We start from the raw sequence: 23,301 nt of genomic DNA, 5'->3' as shown, positions 1-23,301 counted from the left end.
AACAAACACTAGCATAAAGGATAGGGAAATACCCCAACATGGTCTGCTGGGAAGCTGATGGATGTGACCCTGATGACCCATGACTTTAAATCAGAACCCCTTCCTTTCCCAGCCTGCCTTTCTTCCAGCAATGCTGGCCACAGCCCTGGAGTAGGTCTTCTGCCTCTCTTTCCCCAGATTGCACCCCTATTCCCTGCCAGTCCCAAGCCTGCCCCACACCCAGGTTCCCGAGCTGGAGATCTGCTGCTCTGCCCAATTCTTGCCAGCCCACCTCCCTCTCCACTCTCTGGCCCTGCGGTGAGTTGCCTGGTCCCACGACATGGTATTCACCTGGCTACAAGGACTGCCAGCCAGACTTCTGCCAGTTGCTTCAGACTCTATCCCCAGGATAGGGAATCACTGGCACAGGGGATGGCCAAACCACTCACAGGCCCCCACACACTCTGGCCACTGTTCACTGGACCCCTGGTAGACTTTGTAGGGGGCAGTCCTAATGCCAGGTCTCTCGGTTTTCCTGGAACTTTCCAAGGAAATGGAAGGGGCATTATTGCCTATAAGAGCAGAGGCTTCGATTCACACAGATGCAGATTCAAATAAACTCCTGCTCCACCATTAACTGGCTATGTGACCACAAGCAAACACTCAACTCCTCAACGCCTCAAGTTCCCCACCTGTAATGCGGGAATAGTCATACCTGGAACCCAGCACCCCCAAGATCTGCGAGGATTACATCCAATAGCATGTATAAAGCACTGAGCCCAGCATATGTCTCAGAGTAAGCACACACTACATGGTAATCAGGGTTGCTATAGGAAGGGGAGCCTGGAGGATCATTTAAATCCATCTTTTATGGGGGAACAGGTAGATCTTGCCAGGACATAGACTGATGGGTCAGGACTATAGAATTCATTCCCAGGTACAGGTCGTCAGGTAATCACTCAAGGTCAGAAATCAGAGAAACTAGAGAGAGATTCTAAACCCATTGGACGGTGCCTTCCACACTCATAAATGTGACATAAGTAAGAGATGGAACCAGGAGCCTGGAATGAGACAGAGACCAGGAGGAAGCAGAAGTGGGTTAGGAACAGGAGAGACAGGCTTGGGACACTTCCCAGTGTCCCCTTGGCTGTCTGTGTGTAGCCAGTAGGTGCCTGACACACCTATGCCAGGTAATTTAAAGGTACAGGCTGGAGATAGGCAAAGGTTCCTGTTGGGGAGCTCAGAGCTATGGACCACAGCTCTTCCTACCACCTCCTTCTGAGGGATGTTCAGAAGAGCCGGTCTGGGAGAGGGGAGGAGGCTTGGGAATAATAGGGGGACCCTTCCAACACCCAGGACCCTCCTATCATGGAAGGGATGGATGCTCCAGGGAAAGGAAGCCCCCATCACTGGAGGTACACAAAGGGTGTCATGGACGGAAGGGGGCTGTGGTAGCTCCCTGCAAATCAGAGGGCCGATGATTCTGAGAGCAGAGCAAGCACATCGATGCCAGGGACCTTAGAGAGATGCCAAAAGATGTGCAAACGGAGCTGGGACTCACAGGTGGCAGGTGAACACGCATATCCTTGGGACACACTCCAAACTGGAGATCTGTGTGACTCCCGGGACAACTATCGCAGCTAGCCCTTGCTGAGTGCCCACCACGAGTCAGGCTCTGCTGTAAGCATTTTTCACACACCAGCTCATCTCTACAAGGTGGGAACTGTTACTGTCTCCTTTCTACAGATAATGAAAGTGAAGCACAGAGAGGGTAAGAAACTTGCCCCAGTTCACTTAGAAGGAAGGAAAGGAGCTGAGATTCAATCCCAGGAGGGGACTGTCGCCTGAGGTCTTAACCACTAAGAAACACTGTCTTCAGAGCCAAGGGCTGGACCCACGTGAATTCCAAAGACAAACAAGGTCTATCATCTCGACTACCTTTTCCTTAAAGATATGAAAGGAAACTCATATATTAAACAGATTAGGCCACATCAAGGAGTAGGTTGCAAATGACATGAGCATTTTTACTGACAAAGCAAGAGATTTTAGGACCGTGGTGCTACTCAGAGCTGCATCCCGGAACTCAGGCTGCCCCTGTCCCCCCTGGCTGGGCATGTATGAAGGGAAACACAGGGCTCATCTGATCTTGAAGGTCCTTGTTATCGCTAAGAAGATGGATGACTCATTCACTTGGAATGGGGGGCAGTAAAAATCTAAATCAGTGAACCAACCGAATCAGATAATATTTAACAGAAATGGAGTTTTACTGCCCTCACATACCTAAGTGGATATTACCAAGTAAAATGAGATCAGTTAATGAAAAAATTATGATTCACAATTGGGCCGGTGTTGCATAAAAATGGATTAAAACATATTAAAGTCCTGGGTTGCACCACATGCTCCTGCCTTTTTACTCAGGATGGGTATGAATGAGAACAAACTTAAAAGCAGTGGATCCTGAATAATAAGTCAGGGACGTGATGGCCAGAAGAGGTGTATTTGTTGAATTTCTGCCGGAGCGAAGCAAGGTGCTGACTGATGTCTTTACCCAAGGTTATCTCTGTCATGCTCATGGGTGTGGACTCCATGAGGGTAGGATGACATCTGTCTTGTCCCCTGTTGTATCTTTGGCTCCCAGCACAACACATGTCTCTTACAAGGGGCTCGGTGCATCATTTTAAAATAAATTTAGTTAATAAGTACTCCACAGTGGTTAGTTACTAGACATGAGGAAACCAAAGATGAAGAGGTTAAATGACTAATTATGAGGTCACCCAGTTTGTCAGGGACATTGAAGCTTTCCTCTACATCACAAATGGCAAACTGTGGTCTGAGGGCCAAATCTGGCCCACCATCTATTTTGTAAAGAAAGCTTTTCTGGAACACACATCACATCCACTTGCTTATGTATTACCTACAGCTGCTTTAGCGCTGCAAAGGCAGAGTGGGTGCGGCAGAGACCACATGGCTTGCAAAGTGGAAAATATATGCCATCTGGCCCTTTAATAAAAACTGTGCTGACCGCCTGCTCTACAGCTTACATTTGACATCTCTTAGGTAAGGAGGCTTTGCCTCTGCTAATCTATTTCCTTAAGAGCACTGGCTATAGAAACAGAATCCACAGAATCCAGCTCTACCATTGTCCAGTTTGGTCTAGCTGATCTGCACCTCAGTTTCCTCATCTGGAAAGTGGGCTGGATAATAATAGGACCTTCTTCACAGACCACTTGAGATGGTCCATGTGAGGAGCTTAGGCCAGTGCCTGACATGTAATAAATATTAATTAGCTCAACGAGTGTCTGATGCTGAGGGCCATGGAGGAACTCGGAGTCCCCAGCCCACCATAGTGCTCTTCCCCCGACTCCTCTTGAGTTCAGATGGGATAGATGAATGGCCCTGCCCTGATATCCCAGCTTGGGAAGATGCTGCTGCCATCCAGCCCCACAGGAAGTGGCTCCATGTCCACAGAAAGTGGCCTCCCCTTAACCAGTCCTCAACCCAACTCCCCTCACTCTCCAGTAGGAAAGCAGATCTACACGGTCGCCAGCTAAGGAGGACCATGTCTGACACAGTTGGGGTGACGGCAAAGAGACCTCAGGGAAGGGCCTGGGCTGGGTCCACTGCACTGCAGGGGCCCAAGGGTGTCTGGACACATCTAGTGAGGGACCAGACCCACAGATGTCTCTCACCCAGGGACAAGGCACTCCCAGGCGCAGACTCGGGCTGTGGCTCCTGCTGGAGTTCACTTCGGGCCACGCCTGACCAAATGAGCAGAGGTACTAAAGAGAGGTGTGTGTTCAGGGGGCTGAGGACCCCCAAGGGAGAGCTTGTCCATGGCACTGATGAGCAAGGCACCGTGAACTCAGCCCAGCGGCCACGCCAGAGCGTTTGGAGGGTTCTGAGTACAGCACGGAGGCCAGTCCCTCACCTAGCCCTGGTGCATGTCTGAGTCCTAGGGATAAGCAGGCTGAGAGGGAACACTGAAGGGTTATTCCGCTAGACAGCCGCACGCAGGACCCAAGTGGTACCTGTGTAACGCTCAGGCAGGGCGGGAGGCATTCCTCCGCCTTCCCTGACTCGCCATGAGCAACCAGGTGTTGTGGGCAGAAGGAGCCCCAGCGGGGCCTGAGGAGACCCATAGGCTGGGGAGACAATGCCATGCTATGCCCCCCTCTCTCGGGACCCTCCCATGGCCAGCTGTCTCCCTCGGCCTCTGCACAGAGCAGAAACTGGAGAACAAGAACCAGGGCTGCCAGAGCCTCAGCAGGGCTGCGTGGATGGGGAAGGAAGAACCACAGCACAGACGGCAAGTCTGAAAGGCCCAGGGCTGGCCATAGCATTTGGAAATAGCTTACGAACCGACAAGCACATATGCCAAAGCCCCGCCTCCTCCCCATCACCAAAGGTAATGTCCACAGTAGCAAAGTGCATTATTATTATTTTTTCCCCAAAGTACATTCTTTGAGATCCAATGAGGAGGGGACTTCAGGCTAATCTTGGGTGTTTACTGCAAAAGCTTTGCCCCTGGGCTGATGCCCTTGTACCTTGCACCCCAGTTCCATCTCACTGGCCCTGCCGGGTGGTGAGGCCAGGCCATCACAGTGGCCCTATGATGAAGGTTCTATCATTCCCATCACACATGAGAGGAAACTGCAGCTCAGAGACATGAAAGAACTTGCTGCTAAAACCCCTCCTCCTCCTAAGCCCAACCCCCCCTCCACGTCCTGGGCTAGATGCACGTCTGGCTTGAGGACGGGAAAAACCTCAGGCCCTGGGAAGCTGCTCAGACGGCCTGCACTGGTTCCCGGGAGCTGTTAAACTACTGAAATACCTTCACAGCGCTGGGTAAACAGCTGCTTCCTAGAGTCCCTCCAGGTGGCCTTCTTACCCCAGCTGCTCTGGCCCTTTTCTTGGTTGGCATGATCCAGATCTTTCCACCAGCCAGCAACTAAAAGGTGCACGCCTGGCCCGCCCGGAGCCCGGGATCCTGCTCCATGCTGTGACCAGCAGTCATGCAAGTTGGTTGGTGCTTGTGCCTTGCTGGGTAAGTATCATCTGACTATTACTTGTTCGAGCCCTTCCTAGGAGGCCCCTGTGGAAAAGAATTACTGGTTTCTGGAGACCTTTCACTCAGCGCATCCGCTTCCCCACGTTAGTGCCCAGGCCTCATTGTGCCTGACCTGTTTTCCAGAAACTTCTGCTGGTGATCACACAGGGCATCCAGGAAATGCCACAGTAGGGTCTCCAAGATGTGCCTACTGGTGCCTGACATGCAGCCCACTAATGAGAACAGAGAATTACAGGTTCCCGTCCTGACAGCCTCTGCACTAATTCAGATACAGGAGGGCAGTGGGGCCACAAGCAGCTTGCGAAGCTGTAAGCAGTGAATGCTCCCAAGTCTGCAGCGCAGAGCCGAGGCCCTGGGCTCACAAGCTGGGCATAAGGAGCACATCTGGAGGCCCCGCCAAGGCCTGCGAGGTTTCTGAAGTCGTGGATGCTGAGCGCAGTGGGAAAACCTGCGTGAGGGTGGCTGCTTCAGTGCGCGGCCCGAGTGGGGGCCGGCCCAGCTGCTTTCGCTCCAGAGTCTTGCCAAGACTGCATGGTGGAATGAAAGGAAAATGGGTTCTGGAGTGAAACAGACATTGTGATGCTGCCCAGCCCCGTCTACTTCTGTCTGTCCTCGGTAAGGACCACGTTCCTGGAGAGCTCCCCATCTTCTGAAGCTGAGCCACTGTGTCAGCTCCTGTCATACACTCTGAGGTGCTGGTGGCTTTTTAGAGGAGCTGCAGGAGAAGCTGTGGCCCAGAACTCTCCCTAAGCAGGAATCCAGCACCCAGCTCTGCTCCTTGCATTTCAGGATGAACTCTAAAATAGCAAGAGAAGCGTTCACAAGGCACAACTGCTGCTGGAGGTCAAAGTTATTTGGGGCTGGGCAGCAGGACTGGCTAAGCCCTGCCGAGGGGTGGACAGAAGCAGCTGGGACACAGCTCACGTGGCTTAGGACCCCCAGCCCATGGCCCAGGCTGCACTGTGCACTCCTTGGAAGTGGCAGCTCTGTTTCTGGTCCCTTTGCATGGACACATTTAGGAGTATTTTCCCAGGAAAGCAGTAGAGCCTTCCTGTTTCTTACGGACTTTCTCAGTCACTTGTATGGCTCTCTTTCAGACAGAGCCACGAAGGGTATGAGGGTGGGTGGGGAGGGGGCCTCGCTCCCGCCCTGTAGCCAGTCCTAAAGCCACGGCTGTTTTGGTTTCAGCCCTCAGGGTAAGTTCAGAGCTGGAGCTTCGGGTATTTAGTGGTGAAAGCCAGAGCCCCGGGCCAAGGAGGTGGGGTGGGGGGGAGTAGGACAGGCAGGCGGGTGTCGCAGGTAACTGCCTGCCACATGCACTGGGGCCCTGTGTCTGAGGTTCATCCGGGGGACAGGCACAGCCGCTCCCGTCTCCTGGCCCTCCTCCCGGAGTGTCCTGGGCACCCTGCCTCCCCACTCCCTCTGGACAAAATCCACAGGCCAGCCCTTCAAGTCTCCGTTTCCTTTCTTGTGAAATGGGAACAGACTGCCAGCCTGCTGGGCAGAGCCACTGAGAAGTCAGCTTTCAGAAGGATGAAGGCTAAGCATTAAATAATGGAACGAGCACTGCTGAATATCCCAGATAAGAATTCTTAAAGGATGTTTCCTTTTTTTCCACTCCTTTTATTTTTTTAACAGCTTTATTGAGGTATAATTTACATACGATAAAATTCACCCATTTCAAATGTACAATTCAGTGATTTTTTTTTTAGAAAAATTTTCTTCCATTCTTGAGATGCCTTGTTGCATGCTTTATTTGGGTTAAGAAGAAAGGGGCTAATTGAATATCCAGAAACATATGCTGAATATCTAGAAATGCTGATTGTGGGAGTTCGGTATCACCTGCCTGCTGGCTTGCCACTGGTGGGAAGGGACCATTATTCCCACTAAAGAGCCTGATGCCCGGGTCTGGCCCAGGAAGCCCAAGCAGCGTGTGCAGAGCATCAAAGCCAGTCCACCCAAGCCATGCTGATGACGCAGGATTCACACCAACACACAGCGAGGCGTTCACCCGAGAACAGCAGTGGCCAGCGCTGGCTGTCTTCAGTTTGCCATCCTCTGGGCACCCCTCACAGCCCAGGATGTGTGTCCCCATACATCCTCCTCCAACTCCCAGCCCTCGGTCCAAAGCGGGGCCCCGGGCGTGTCCCAGCAGAGGGAGGCACCGAGTGCCTGTGGGAAGCAGCTGGGTCTGAGAGGCAGGAGGCCTCAGCCGATCCTCACCTCTGATACGGGGCAAACTTCGAATCTTTGGGCCCCATTTCCCTTCCATGAGGTGGACCCAGTATTTGGATTCCACTGGGGAGAAAAAGGAGGACTTGAGCACATCATTGCAATGCTTCTTATCTCTCGAAAAGCAAGACATTACGCTTCCACTTGTACTTCCACTCCCAAGGGGAAATTTTCAGATTTTTAAAAAACATCCTCTGATGTGCTAAGAGCCCTAATAATAAGGAAGCGAAGGTCTGCCCTCCTCTCTGCCTCTAGAGGTGCGCTAGCACACGAGCGGAAGGGCTTTGCCCAGCAGCCCCCACAATTAGGCTTTCCCTTCCAGGAATCCTCAGAACTGCTAAGAGAAAGAAGTGGAACCGGCAGGAAAGGGCTTGGAGATAATCGGAGGAAAGGAACTCTGACGGCCTCAGGTCCGACGGCATTAAAATCCTCTGGGACGATGTCATTCATCGAGGCGAAGGCAACTCTGGGGAGAGCTTCCACGGCAACTAACGGTGTTGCAGGGAAGGAGGCAGCTTCCTCAGGATGCCCTCCTGCCTCTCTGCTTCTTCCTCACCAGCTCTGATTGAACTGTCCCAGACTCAGCTTCTCCGCTTTGAATTGGCGTTGGCATTTGGGTACCCAAAACTCAGGCCTTCAAAGCTCCCTAAAGCTGTAGTGCTATTGTTTTGGGGGTTTCCCATCTGAGATTCTGAGAAAAATGCACACTGGCACGTAATAAAACAATCTGCATCAGCTTCACGGGAGTCCTGAGAAGCAGTATGATATAAAGCAGGGATCAGGCAAACGTTTTCTGTAAAGGACGGTAGTGAGTATTTGAGGATTGTAGGTCACATGGTCTTGGTTATAATACTCAACTCTGCCACTGTCTCTCAAAAGCAGCCATAGATAGTATGTAAGTGAGCACGTGTGGCTTTGTTCCAAGAAGACTATCTCTAAGGCAGGAAGCAGGTCAGATTTGGCCCCCAGGCTGCAGTGTGCCGGCTCCCGGTGGCACAGACTGTGGCTCCTGGCTGCCACGTCTACGGGATGGCCATGTCATAACCACTCTGTGCCTCAGTTTCCTCACTTGTAAGTAGGATAACCATACCTACTTCATAGGGGAGTAGTGAGGAGTGGAGGAGGGAATCTGTGTCCAGCACTCAGAACAGTGCCTGTACCTTGTCAGCTTGGTGAAAGTGTTAGCTAGGATCTGCTGGCTTGTCAAGCGTCTCTGCCCCAGGATTCCAACCCTGATCTGCCTCTCTGCCTTGTTCCGAGAGAGCCCTCTCTGGCTCCCCTGGTACTGGCCTCATGGGACACAACCCTGGCCCATCCTAATTCAGCCCCAGCCAGGAAGGACAAAGGTAGTTATGATCCTGGATGTTCAAGTCACTGAGAACAGGACCAGCGCAAACTGGGGGGTAGAGAATCAGGCCCTGAGCCTGGGGAGGAGCTGGCAAAGGTTAGGAAAGCCTCGGATCCAGGAAAGGCAGCAAGTGCTAGTAAGAAACTAGAGAACGAGTCGGCGGTCTAGGAAGAAGCCTAGTCATTTCATTCTGGGCTGACATGGCAGGCAAGGAAGAGGAATTCGTCGGACTCTGCGAGCTCCCTCCAGATACCACGTGACGGCCTCTTGCAGCCAAACAAATCCCACACCCGCTCCCTGGCCAGGCGGGGACTGCCATGGCCTCTCCCCCTGTACAGGGTGGATTCTGGGCCCGGATGTGGCTGAGTTCATGGCTGAGATGGCCGGGCAGGTGGGGACAGCCGGAGCTCGGCCTATGCGCTCACACTCAAGGAAATGGAAATGGACTTGATTAGAAATTATGCAGGATGAAAGCTGCTATTAAACGTCCAAGTTTTTATGCTCTGAGCCAACCACATAAAGAACATGTGAAAAACTCATTTTAGGGAGTGACAAATGTACGTACCTCAGGAACCAGGATTTATAGGTGCCATTATGTGCTACTTTAAAACAACCCTTTAAACCTAGAATTCTGCCTAGGAGATATAATGAACTCTGAAGCACATACCATCATTTTTTTTTTCTCTTGAGAGCTGACAGCCCGGAGCTGAGCACTCGGACTTCTAAATATACACCTCACTGTTCACACATAAAACACAGTGTTTCCACACATCAATTTCTTAGAATGAACTAGCTGGTGACCCTGCTGATGTCAGAGTGCCATGCTTCTCCTGGTGCAGATGCACAGATGGGAACAGCTGGGCTCGACAGGAAGAAAGAAACATGACCCTTTGCAGCAGGACAGCCTGCAACCCGGACCGACTTAGGACAGCTACAGCAGCTGCAGCTCCCAGTGCTGGGATGGGCTACAGAGTCCTTGCTTTGGGAAACCTGCGGCCTGAGGTAAGCTGGGAAGAGCGTGTCCCTTTCCCCTGTAATATCACTCTCCCCATTCCTCTCCAGTCTCAGCCTCTCCTGGGAAGACTGTCGGCTTCCAGTGTCTTTCTTCTGATCTTAAAGGGGCAGCCACTTGCTGTCTTGCAGTGATTCCCAAATGTTAGTGAGCATCAGACTCACCTAGAGGGCCTGTTTGGGCACATTTCATGCCGGGCCCCAACCCTAGAGTTTCTGATTCAGCAGCAGATCTGGGGTGGAGCCTGAAAATGTGCATTTCTCACAAATTCCCAGAGGATGCTGCAGGAGGAGCTTCACTCTGAGAATCAGACTATAGAGGTGGCTGGCATCACAGGCCTCTTGGTCCCAGCTCTGCAACTCATCCACTCTGAACGGGCAAGTCCCTCTCTCTCTTTAGGCCTGAGTTTTCTCCTGGGTAAACTTAAGGGGGTGAGACGAGATCATCTCTAAGAACCTCATGTCCCAGATGTGATTCTAAGGTGGATTAGATCACAGATTCTGGCTCACATAGGGACTGGTCGTTCCCACTCAGAAGCAGAATGTTCAATGGTACCCTTAGGCCTCTAGTTCAGATTTTTTATTTTATAAATAAACAAGGGCCCAGAGAGGTTAAATGACTTGCCCAAGGTCACACAGCTTGGTAGCTGCTGATTCTTGGACTGGAAATAGACAAAGCCCCTGAATGTCCTCTTTCTCTGCTCAGTGCATCCTCCATCACTCACAAGGATTCCTGCAAAGTGGCTCTGGGGACAGACAACCTACTAGACCACCAAGTATTTCCAGGACCTCTGAGGCAGCCAATCCCTGGAGACCGAGCCTTGGACAAACCAGGAAATCCTCCCTCAGACTCCCGTCACCAAAACTGGTTCTCGATCTGGATCTGCAGATGCACCTGCAGCCTGTATGTCAGGCTGGCGGGGGGAGGGGGTGGTCAGAGGGGCCCTGCAGGTGCGGAGGGAGAGGGTATTAATCACCAGATCCCAGGACTATTAACCCAGGCTCCCAGAGGAGAGGGAAGTTCCTGTTTTGCTCAGTTATCAGCAGCTGTATCCTCATATATGGACACAGACATAGCTAGACACGCGCGCGCACACACACAGAGTTACAGAAGCCCACAGCAGCCTACAAAGACTTGTCCCGAAAACAGATTCCTCTAGTCTCAGGGGCTGCTCATGGCATGTAGGAAGACCATTAAAAATGTGTCGTTTCTAAGATGAGATAAGAACACTTGGAAAAACAAACCTACATGAAGAAATAGTATGGGGCTCCACTCTGGTTCAACAGCCACATCTGAATCTTTAAGTGCAATTTACAGCAGACAAGGATCCATGGGAGCCAGGGCCCCGGCGGGTTTCAGTCTGCTCACAGGCTCCCGGGTGCCTGGATTGCAGGGGTTCCCGAGGTGAGCACCACCGCTCCCAGCAGCTGTGGGCCCCATGGACATCTTTTCATCACTGCTCTCAGTTGTAAATCTCCCAACCCCGGGCAGCCACAGCTGTATTTCAGTGACGAGAAGTGGATTTGTCCTTCGAAAAAAGTTAACCAACAGGCCCTTCCAAGCCCAGGCCCCTGCAGGACCAGGAAAGGCTTTGAATTTATGTCAAAGAAGCCATCAAAGGAGCTAGGCCATTTCAAACAAAATCCATTTCTCGAGCATGACGGTAAAAATATTTATCACATGAAAGACGTGAAAACCTTTATGATGTCTCAACACTGTATTTCGGATGCAGCATGTGTCCGGCGAAATGTGTGCAAAAAAACCCCGTCATGCCTGTGATTTTGAAAGGGGGAAAAGTTAGTCCTTTCCATCTGGCAAATTCTTAGTTTACCAACCCAGTCGTGCCGCATGGGCACCTGGGGCAGAGGAAGGAGGTGGGCTCTGCGTTCAGCCAGACAAAACAAGCAAGGGCTTTGGACAAAGGAAGTCCATGCGTCTGGGACACGTTTAATCGGGGTCTCACGCTTATCTGTCTCTGTCAGCCAGGGGCCTTGGAAAGCATCCACACTCACATCTCGTGCACAGGGTCAGACAAGGCCACTTCAGTGGGTCTCAGGATTATCCACAGGGTCTGAACGTTCTTCAGGGGCCTCCATAATAGTGAGCGTTTGCTGTACAAATGGATTTTCAAAGTGCATGATAAAGCTGATTCCAATGCCCAGAAAGGATCACGAGGGGGCAAGCCGGCCTTCCTGGGAGGCCTGAGATTCCCAGGCTCAGCTCTGAGGGTGAGAGCTCTGCTCAAAGACCCTAGAGCCCTGAGATTCTACCTCCATACCATGCCTCAAGGTTGATGGGCAACCAGAGAGGGAACCGGGATGCACAGCCTCTTATGGATTCATGAGCATGTCCTTCTCTTCAGGAAGGAGATGCACCCAGTTCTAATGTCCTTTCCTCTGGATGGGTGGCTTAAAAAGAAGCTCCCTAGTGGGTCCCGGAACACTGAAAAACACATGGGTTTGCCCTAGCTTTTCTGGATACCCACAAAGAGATGAAAACTGAACTTCATGCATTTGGAGTTATAAATTAAAGTTAATTCACTTATTCAACCCATATGCATGGAGATGCAGCTGTGCAGAGGTAGCCTAACCTGGCAGTGAGGTGCAGGATCTCTGAGACACACTGCCAGAGTTTGGAACTTGGCCTCACTTCTCACTAGCTGTGTGACCTGGTACAAGTCACTTAACTTCTCTGTGCCTCAGTTTCCTAACGTGGAAAATTGGGGATAATCATAATACCTGCTTCCTTATGGGGTTATTGTGGATTGAATAAATTAATATCAGAGCTTCTCGTGTTCTAAGTGCTATATAGTTGCTGACGATGGCTACTATAGTTGTGGGCCAGGGACTGGGCTGGAAGCTGGGGTAGAATTATGAGTCAGCAATGGGTAGTTTATGAGGTGGCTGCTCATTGCTAGTACTCTGGGGTGAGGTGCCTTAGGATACCCGAGGAAGGTCTGCCTTGGCTCCCTGCTCCTAACCCCATTCCTGCTCAGACCAGGTGAGGCAGGGAAGTTGGGGAAGCCACACACATGTCAGGGAACCCAGTACCACAGTGTGAGGGCCTCTGCATCAGGATGGATCCTCCTGGCTGGGGAGTTGGGTGGGAAATGATGACTTTTCCGGCCAGGCTGGTCTGTCACACCATGCAGCCCGGGGCTAGGACATGGATATTCCTGCCCTGTGGGACTGTCACTTTTGGGGGAGACCCTGAGAATTCCTCCCAGCATGGGTGCTAAGCTCCAGGCTGCCCTCTGCTCCCAAGGCTCATGACCCAGTGGGATGGCATGTGAGCAATCACAAAAACCAAGGCAACCTGGAGCATGAAGCTGGGAGGTACAGCTCAGGTCCTGGGAGTGGCCTCCATGAACCAGAGCAGCCTGGAGGTGACAAGCCTCCACATTGTTGGGGGCCATGGAGGGTGCCCAGAACCCTCGCACACCGACACCACTCGCCTTGTACAGGACACCACCGTCAGCATCCTGGACGATGGATGTGGTCAAGGGCAGCCCCATCTTAACCTCCTCGCCTCCTGCCGGGCTCCAGTAGAAGGAATGGAATTGTTGGACAGTGCGTGGGGGGCTGGGCTCTCTAGAGGGGAGGGGTTCACCCCACCCAGCAGTCCTGCCTTCTCGAGCCCTTGTCTCCCTGCACTCCTCATCAGTGCCCAGCTCAGTAGAGTGGGTCACAGAGTTCTCAAACGCAGGCAGGAGGCAAAGGCAGAGCCCAAAGGAACTGCAGAAATGTCCATCCAGACCAGTGCTCTCTGCCTCTTTTGACTGTAACCCATAATAAGAACTACATTTCACATTTTATCTTGTACATATATAAGGGAAACCACAATTTACAAAACAGTCTTTAGCTTTACTGTGTGTGACTAACTCTGGTACATTCTGTTTATGCTACAAGTCTGTCAATAGTGAAGGCTGGTAGTGACCTAGGAAATTGATTCCATGATTCTACTAATGTGTTGTGACCAGCATTTTGTAAAACAATGATTCAGGTCAATGGATTGCAACCTTTTATAAATCAATGCCTCCTTTTCATAAACATTAAAAATCCTTCCTTTCCTATTCCTCGCAATTTGAAAAGAAATAAATTAACTATCACAACTGGAAACAAATAAGAACAATGGCCATTTTGGAATATAAATATGCTTTTTCAAAGTATGCATGCCACCTCACCCTACTTTCCCAAGACTTTTTCTTTTCTTTTTATTTATATTAAAAAAAAATTTTTTAACATTTAATTTTTTTTCTTGTTTTTCTTTGGGGGGAGGCAATTAGGTTTGTTTGTTTGTTTTTAATGGAGGTATCGGGGATGGAATCCAGGACCTTGTGCATGCTAACCATGCACTCTACCACTGAGCTACACCCTCCCATCCCAAGACTTTGAATACGGACCCCTCCATAGGAGAGAAGATGTCCCCCATTTAAAATAACCTAGCTAAGAGTAGTTTTCAAGAGCTTCTGTGGAGCCCCCTTGGGGAAAGCGGACCCCGGGCTTGGGCAAGGGGGGGTCTGAGGGTCCCTCTTTCCCCCTTTACTACGCTGCTTTGAGTCTGTTTACATATTAGGATTTTGCAGAGGAAACCCTTTAAAGAAAGAGTCATTGGCTAAAGAAAATGGTTTGAACCCCACAGGCTAGAGAATTCATCTGTCTCATTTCCCTGGGGAGAGAAAAAGAGGCCAAGTCATTCATTCCATCAGAAAGATTCAGGCACTTGCTGAAGATGCCACAGAGGGGCAAAGTGGGGGCAGAAGTGAGGAGACAGGACAGGAGGTGAGACCCGGTCTGTGGTCGCACCAGCCTGCCTGTGCCCGATCTCACCTGATCTTGGAGATGAGACCTGGGCAGGGTATTCTTAGGTTCCAAAAAGAGGGCAGGGTATTCTTGTGTTTCAAACTGTTCCAAAAAGGCCCAGCAATAAAAAACATACACAGGTTAACGAAGGGAATCCTTTCCTTGGCTTTGAGTTAGATTTCTAGAAGACTCAGGGTAGAAAAATATCTTACCTACTGGGAGTCAGAAGCCCTGCTTAACAGTTACATGTGACTCTGATTAATAAAAGACGGGAAATAAATCGATCGTTTCTGAACAGGGGCTGCGTGTGTGGAGGACAGCATCTTCCTAACCTGGGGTCCAGGAGGAGGGAGGCCCCTGATGGAGAGAAGACAGGCCTCCCTGCGTGTACCTGTGCCCATGGAGGGAGGGCGGGTGGGAAGGGGAGGTGTGCTCTGCTGGCTCTTCCACTGACATGCAGAAGCTGGCACCAAGTGTCAAGTTCGTGGCTCCGTGGCATCCACGACATCAGGTGCTGCTGCCCAGGCTAAGTCATTCACCCTTTGATAATCAGAAGCCTCCCAGGACTGGCCAGTTCCAGCTGCAGCTGTTGCCCTCTGCTCCTTCAGAGAGGCTCTTCAGAGTAAGGAGGGGCAACACCACAGAAGCTCTTCTCTGGGCTCCCAGCAAGATGCTCTGAACACAGCAGAGGCCGCCATGCCCATCTGAGGGCCAGCCAGAGACATTCAAAGGCAACCACTCGGTGTCCTGGAGTGAGCCCAGGTCTAGGCCATAAATGTCTCCCAGGGTTCAAGTCTGCCCAGAAAACACACCCACACAGACTCATGCACCCAAAGAGCACAGACAGGCCCTGTCCCTGAGGCAACGGCTTCCCCGAGTTCCCAATCCTGGCTGCACAACAACGCCAACTGGGAAACAGAACTACAAAAGCCCAGACCTACCCCAGACTGACCGATGCAAAATCTCTGCAGATGGGGTCCAGGCATCGTTTTTGTTTTGCTTTCACTTTTTTTTAATCTCTCCAGGTGATTCCAATATGCAGCCAAGATTTAGAACCACTGGGGTTGGGGAATAGTTTCCAAATTTCAATGTGTACATAAAAGTCCACCTGCAAAGTCTGGTGAAAATACAGATTCACCCCCAAGATGGTTTATCTGCTGAGATTCTGGAGCAGAAGGTCTGGGACAGGGTAATTATTAAGAAGTCCTAAGAAATGAGCTCCTCCCTAACCAACAGAACTTCCTGTCAATTCAAACCATCACACATCTCAAATAAGCAACCCTTAGTGTTCTATCTCCTGAACAAATACTATAAGCCTTTTATATACCATAAATGTTTTATTGGACAAATACTCTGCCTTCTCCCAGATGTAGCAATATGGTATCATTACCCTCTTTCAAACAGCCTTTTGGAAGCTTAATAACTGGTGACAGCAAGGTCTATTTTCTCCATCTGAGCATCATGATGTCTCTGTTTCCCTACCTGAGCATCAAAGGCCCCTCCTCCCCAAAGCAAATCGTGGAAGGCACTTGAATATACTCAGGTACAGGAAAGGAGGCAGCTCAAGGACCCAAGCCGCCACGGTCCCAGCCCCCTCTAGTGAGCACAATCCTCCCCCACCCCATGCAGTTCTCATAAACGGCCGAGTCTTATTTTAAGATTCGGAGTCTTTTCTCTCCACCAGCAACTCCCCTTGGGTTTCTGATGCAGTGTTCCCCAGAACACACTCTGAGACACAGAGTGGCTGAGCCTGGGCTGCTGGGAGGTTGCTGGAGAGTAAAAGAGGCCAGGTTGGGGGTTGGAGGATCTCATGGGCTCTTCACTGAACCCCCACATCCCTGTGTTATCTGTCGGCAGGATTCTTGGGACCGGGGGCTTTTTCAAACAGTACCCCTAGAAATCAAAGTGCCCCTCTTCTCTTTGAGAATGCCCGGCTTCAGAGCAGCCACTGCTGAGGGGCTGAAGCAGATTCGGCAGGCACTGGTGATGGGGAAAGGCTGCGAACCACCGCAGAAGGAGACAGAGATGAGGCCGACAGCCTCCCGGCCTCCAGCGACCTCACACTCAGGGATGAGATGGTCAGGGAAACAGGTGTACTGCCAGCATGCTGCTGTTCCACATTGAGCTGGCTGGCTGGACACACAGACAGTCCCACAGACAGAGGGTCATTCAGGTGGCGAGCCGCTGCAGCCAGGGTTTGGTAGGGATCGAATGCCGGGCACGGTGCTGCCCCTGGAGACGGGGCCAGCAGAATGCAGCACCCTACGTCACTGTGAATAAGCCGGCTACGAGGAAATGATTTTTTTGGATCCCGGGAGCCAGGAAGGGCGGTCTGAGTTGCATAAACACAAAGGAGCCTGTCTGTTTTCTTGCCTTTGTGAAAGTCTCAGATGGTGCAGTGCTAATGAAGGCCCCAAACACCATGGCCCCAGACTGTCCCCAGGGACTTCACAGAGGGAGTGCATGAAAGGCATCTGGACAGCTCTGCAAACTCGCCCCTCATTATAAGCAGTTCCAACGCCTCATAGTACCACGTGGCCTCACTGTTCCCATCTGCAGCTTCCCCTTGCCAGCAGCCCAGTCTTTTCCTGGGGAGCCCAGAGAGGTCATCAGAGGAGGGCGAGGCAGCAGGGGCACCAGGGAACAGGCAGCCCTTCCCTGCCAGCATCCTCAGAGCCCCGGGCCCACACGCTACTTAGCATCCACTTCATGTGCGAGCACAGCAAAATGGTTGAGAGCTTGTCGCCGAATCTAATAGACTGGGTTAGACTCCCGGCCCCACCACTCAGAACCTGTGTGACCTCAAGCAAGTGCCTGAATCTCAGCACCTTGGCTTACACGGCTGAGGACACGGGAAGAGTAGTACTTGAAACATTTCACATAAAGTGCTTACCAAGCCTGGGACCTGCTAAGCACCCAATCAAAGCTGGCTAGCAGGAGCATCACCAAGGTCATTGCTGCTATGCGGAGCAGCGGCAGTACAGGATACAGGAAAAACCAAAGGCTGAGAAGCCAAGTCCCCAAGTACAGGCCTCTGCCCTGTACCAGCTGCTCAACAACCTTGCACTCTGGAACTTTCAAGCCTCATCTGGGACCAAACGACAACTACGACCACAACAAACAGAAATATTATCTTTCTGATCTGCTGTGGTCTCTCGAGTTGGCCAACTGACAGGAACACCTGGATGGGGATGATTTTGAAACTGTGCTCAAGGTGTTTCCCCACTCTGGGAGGGCTCAGAGCCAGCACTCATTCCACACTTGGCCACAGCTGTCACTCTTGCTATGTCCCTGAGGCTACAGACCCTGGGCTGCCAAGCTCAGGGCCAAGTCCTCAGCGCCTGGTCCCCAGAGCTGAGACCCTGGGCACTCAGGTATGTACACGCTCTGTGTGTCTGCGCATGCTCCTGTCGCCAGCGCAGAGGTAACCGTCCTCTGTCGTGCTCCCTGTTTCTGTCAGGGCCCGTGGATGGGAACTTCCACCTTCTCAGAAAATGGGAAGAAGCCTCCTGCCCTTCTCTCTACATCTCATTTTTCGCCTGGCATTTGGCTTTGAGGAAGGTACTACCCTCCATGCAGCTGGCCAGGTGAGGACCACCCTGTGGACCCTATGACTCCTCGGGCATCGCCTTGAGGACAGTGATAGGATTATTATTCACTGGCAAAATTTTGGTATTTTGATCTCTACATGACTCCTTTCCACTCCAGGGCCAGCTGAGGTATTGGCAGAGACAAGACATTGACTGAAAGCCGGCTTACAACCCTACTAGCTGGGTCCCTTGGCAGATTCTCAGACCCCTTCCTTCCTCCAGAGAGTGTCTTCCCACCATTGTGAGCCCTGGGCCTGGCCTGTAGCAGCATCTCCCAAGGCTGGTCCCCAGACCAGAAGACCAGGAAGGGCTTCCAGGACCTGCGGCTGCCATGGTGTGTCCGTGGCACATCCTCGGTCCCCAACCACTGGTGGCCCCAGGATGCATCCCCGGGATTGCCTTCCCTCTCCATGTCCCCATTCTAAAAACCTCTGCCTGGGAATCAAATGTCCCTCCACATGACTTCCTAACTCCTCCCCATCCACACGCAAAAGCCCCTGCACATCTGTAATGACTCTCTCATCTGTGTCTTCATTCCCTACCTTTCCTTTGGCTCATTCTCCTGACATCATCCACGTGCCTCAGTTCCCCCCTACCCCACCCCCACCATCTAATAAAACCTTTCCTCGAGCCTCCTCATCCTGTCCTCTCATTTCTCCCCTTTTCTTCAACTCCAGTCTTCTTGTAAGAGAGGTCTACATGGACTGCCTCCTTCCCCATCCATCCTTACAGTTGGTTACCGACCCCACTCATGGTTGCAGTGGTTCCCCGAGGGCAGAACGTGTCCTCAAAACATGTCTGCACCCCAGACATGGCACAGGGTTTAGCACATGGTAGAAGCACAGCAGATTGATAAATGAATGAATGAGCAAATGAATGCCACTCACATGAGCCACACCCTACTGTGGCCCTCATTTTCTCAACTATAAAGCAGCGAGGCAGGTAGGACTGGTCCAGCTCTGACATGGTATTGTTCTGGGGCCTCCCACTCCACACCGTCATGACGGGCAGGTATTGACTGCTGTTTATAATGGTGCCAGTGACCACGGTAGCAACATCAATCGCAGGCATTTCCCTGCTCTGAGTCCCTGGTTCCCTTTCAGTACATCCCCTTTCCTTCCACTTTGTCAAGCACAATGGCTCTGCCACGAGATGTTGAGCTTACCTGAGATGATATCTGTAACGTCCACAGCACAGGGTTTGGCACGTGAAAGGAGAATCCTTGTGGAACCATACTAAGAAAGGAAACTGAGGCTCAGAGAAGTTCAGTAACCTGCTTGGGGATGCCCAGTAAGAAAATAAGGTAGGCAGCTTCCAGTCACACTGGTCTCATTTAGTTCTTTGGACCCTCCCCCCTCCCCCAACCAAATAGGGCACTCTCAACCCATCTCTGAGACACGCAGGCCCAGGAAAATCCCAGGAACCATACAGAACATTATTGATAAAATTAAATAGAACTCAATAGGGCTACTGTCACTTCTTTGACTATCTCAGTGCAAAATACTCTGAAGCAAGAGCTTGCATGAGTGAAAATGTATTTACTGAGCAATCAAACGAAAGTGCTCTGGGCCCAGGCTATGCCCTCATATTTCACTCACTTTATAAATACAAACCCAGTCTTATTCAGAGGTTTGAAATGAAAGATTTGCTTTTCAATGGAGAATCTGCATTTCAACATAAAGGTGTCTTAGTTACTCACCAGAGACGCAAGACCTGATTAATGCTGTATATTCAGCATTTAGAAAGCCCGAGGATTCCAGAAGGCTCAGGCCTGAAGGCAGCAGGGCACACAGACGGTGCCTAGTGAAATACATGAGTGTCACTTGTAGCGTCCCAGGTACACCTCTAAAGGAAGTCTCCAGGGACAGCGGCATCCAGGTTATCCTCTTTCAAAGCCAAGGTGTGCATGTGTGTAGGGGGAGAGAGAGCAGCAAGTTCACTCCCAGGCCATTAACTTTGTTATGCTAATTGAGCACCTATTACCTGTCAAGTGCCAGGTGCTATGACTATGACACTGAACTTGCCAGGCAAGTCTGCCTCACAGAGCCTACATTCTACTGATGGAGACAGACATTAAGTAAAATAAACGAAAAAAAGCAGGTCACTGCAAATTGTTGCCAGTTGTTTTGAAGGCCACAGACTTAGTGACGTAATAAAGAGAACGCTGGAGGGGAGGCACTGCTTTACAGAGAGCGATCAGAACAGGACACATGGAAGATACATTTGCACTGGTATCTGAAGGATGAGAAAGATGAGACACAAGGCAAAGGGGACGGCAAGCATGAGAGTCTTGTGGCCAGAAAGAACTCAGGGGGTAAAATGAAACCAGCAGGAGCAGAAGCTGGGGAAAGGCCACATAGGACTCTGTAAGCCATGGTAAGGAGAGTGGGTCTAGTTCTAACAGCAAGGGGAAAACTTTGAGGAGATTAATCAAAGGAGAAATGTGGGCTGAAGAACATACTAAAAAGTTCATTCTGATCAAAGAATGGATGGGAGGAAGCCACTTAGGAGCTACTGAGCAGACCAGGCAAGAAGTGCTTTGGATGAGGCTATTAGCTGGAGATGCAGAGAGGAAACCAGATTTGTTACTTTTTGGAAGTAGAAACACTAGGCTTTAAAGTTAAGTATGCTGTACACCAGAAGCTGACACACTATGACTGACTATACTCCAATGAAAAATTCTTTTCTTAAAAATGAGAAAAAAAGTTAAATAAAGGTGGATTTACTCATTCATTTATTCAACAAACATTGAATGTCCATTGACAGATGACTGGAAAAAGAAGCTGTGGTATATTTATACAATGGAATATTATTCAGACATAAAAAACTAATAAAATAATGCCATTTGCAGCAATATGAATTGACCTGGAGATCGTCATTCTAAGTGAAGTAAGCCAGAAAGAGAAAGAAAAATACCATATGATATCACTTATATGTGGAATCTAAAAAAAAAGACAAACGAACTGATTTGCGAAACAGAAACAGACACACAGACATAGAAAACAAACTTATGGTTACTGGGGGGAAGGGGGTGGGAAGGGTTAAATTGAGAGTTTGAGATTTGCAGATACTAACTAATATATATAAAATAGATAAACAACTAGTTTCTCCTGTATAGCACAGGGAACTATATTCAATATCTTGTAGTAACTTACGGTGAAAAAGAATATAAAAACGAATGTATGTATGTCCGTGTATGACTGAAGCATTATGCTGTACACCAGAAATTGACACAACACTGTAAACTGATTATATTATATATATATACATATATATATGTATATATATAAATTAGAAAAAATCCCCAAACATTGAAGATCAAGAAATGGGAGGCTCTCAACCATGCAAAGAATAGTTGGAGCAGAGGCAAGACTTTAGAGGCCTTAAAATTCACCATAGATTATAGATAGATAGATAGATAGATAGATAGATAGATAGATAGTAGATGTAGTGATGTGTGATGCACCTTTTAGGAAAAGGTATTACATTCATTCAACAAACAGAGATGGACTACTAAATACCATGAAAACTTCAACATGTAAATTTCAACTTTCTCCCACTTTAACTTTATCAAAACAAAGAGAATAATCAAACAAAATCTCCTTATTCTTTTTCTCATAAGTCTACTTTGTGTCATTTTTCTGGGTGCTTTCTACCTGCACAATACATCTTGTTATCATAATACAGTCACTGCATCTGAAATAGCTAATAATTATCATATTTCTAGAGCCTGTTAACATTGACTTGCTACAGCGATATCCTTCTAAATATCCATGTGAGTCATTTATTTATTTTTTTTGGTGAAAATTGCAGGTAGGTGCTCAGTGGAAAAACAATCATTAACCTCATTAAAACAGCGGGGTGAAAGCTGAGAGCATGGCTCCTGACATCCTAAGAGTTGTGGCTCCCAAGACTCAAAATTGAGTTTTGTTCCTTTTAGTGATAATGAATGTTAAAATCCAAAAGCATACTTTAAAACAGCCTTCAAAACTTGGCCAGAAGCTGTGGGATCCTGTTGCTTATGCTTGTCATGGGACTTAGCAATACTGCTAATCAGCCCTGAAAGGAGCCACGTGGACAGCTTGGTACCTGCCCAACTTCTATTTCTTGTATTTTCAGAAGATGCTTAGCAGAGTGACATTAGAACACACCAGAAAAGAGCCAGTTTGAACCTCGAAGCCCCAGCAGCCCTCCAACAGGGATCCTCAAGTAAAACGAGTCCCCCATGGCCTCTGGATGATCACCGCCATGGTCCCCATTCATCTGCCACACATGCATCTTTACTCCATCAAAATCCAAACCACACAGACCCTGGATCCACTGTCTATACAAGAGGAAACAACGGGTGCCAAATCTAGGAACAGAGTTGGGGAGCCATGGTTTTCAGGACCCATCTCATTCTCTAAACTCAAGACTCCCCTTCCTGAATGAAGAGATGGCTCATGATAATGGAAATAGTGACATGGAGAACCCAGAAGTACCTTCTCTGTTCAGCCTTCCCTTCTTGTCCCCTAGAGGCTGTGATCTCTCAACGTGTTAGTTCAAGAGTTATATTTCCCCTTCCCATCTGCCAGCCAGGTCCATGGAAATCAGAAATCAGTCAGCTCAGTCCTCGCCCAAACCAGCTGATAACTCTAGCTCAGTGTCAAGGTTCTCATGAACAGCAATGGAACTAGGGGTCATCTTGACATCATTAACAGCATAGAGAAGGGACCCTTTAGAGATGGATCCCTCTGGGATCCTGAGCTCTTCCCCTTGCAATAGCTGACTTGCTGGGGCCTGGAACTGTTCAGACCAGGGATATACATTTCTCTTCTCCTTCTGTGTTTTCTCCTGTGGTTATTCAGGAATACACAGAACAAGCGAATGTGATTCCTCTTGGGTGGACAGAGTTAACTGGACACATTCAGAAGGGAGAAATTTCTCCTGTAGCTTGTAAAATTAACAGCAATAAATAAACAAATAAAATGTGCTTCCTACAATTCTGGAGGTGCGGTGGTATCCTCCTTTCTTGGCTCATAAAGCATCACCTAGCCCTCTTTGCTTTTGGCAGCTCCAGTGACAAGGCTGAGCTATCAGCTCACTAATTGGGATGTCCCTTTTTCAGTAAACTCTTTCTAAAGGAAACAAATATCCAGCCCCAAATGTCTCTTTCAGGAGCCATTGCTCAGAGGCACTTCGATATTTGAGATGGCTATTCCATAGCAACTTTCAGATGTATGACAAGGGTGCAAGGGGGAGGCATATTCTTGAAGATGCCTGTGTAACAG

The 23,301-nt window shown here is 49.8% G+C and overlaps 1 protein-coding gene across 1 annotated transcript in view; it reads right to left on the bottom strand.

Annotated features, from left to right (window-relative positions):
* GALNT18 (polypeptide N-acetylgalactosaminyltransferase 18) overlaps positions 1 to 23,301 on the bottom strand; it is a 313,674-nt gene that overhangs the window by 149,897 nt on the left and 140,476 nt on the right. The window lies entirely within an intron of this gene.

The sequence above is a fragment of the Camelus ferus genome, chromosome 10 (assembly GCF_009834535.1).
Source record: "Camelus ferus isolate YT-003-E chromosome 10, BCGSAC_Cfer_1.0, whole genome shotgun sequence".
NCBI classification, from domain to species: Eukaryota; Metazoa; Chordata; class Mammalia; order Artiodactyla; family Camelidae; genus Camelus; species Camelus ferus.
This window is presented reverse-complemented; position numbering and strand designations above follow the sequence as displayed.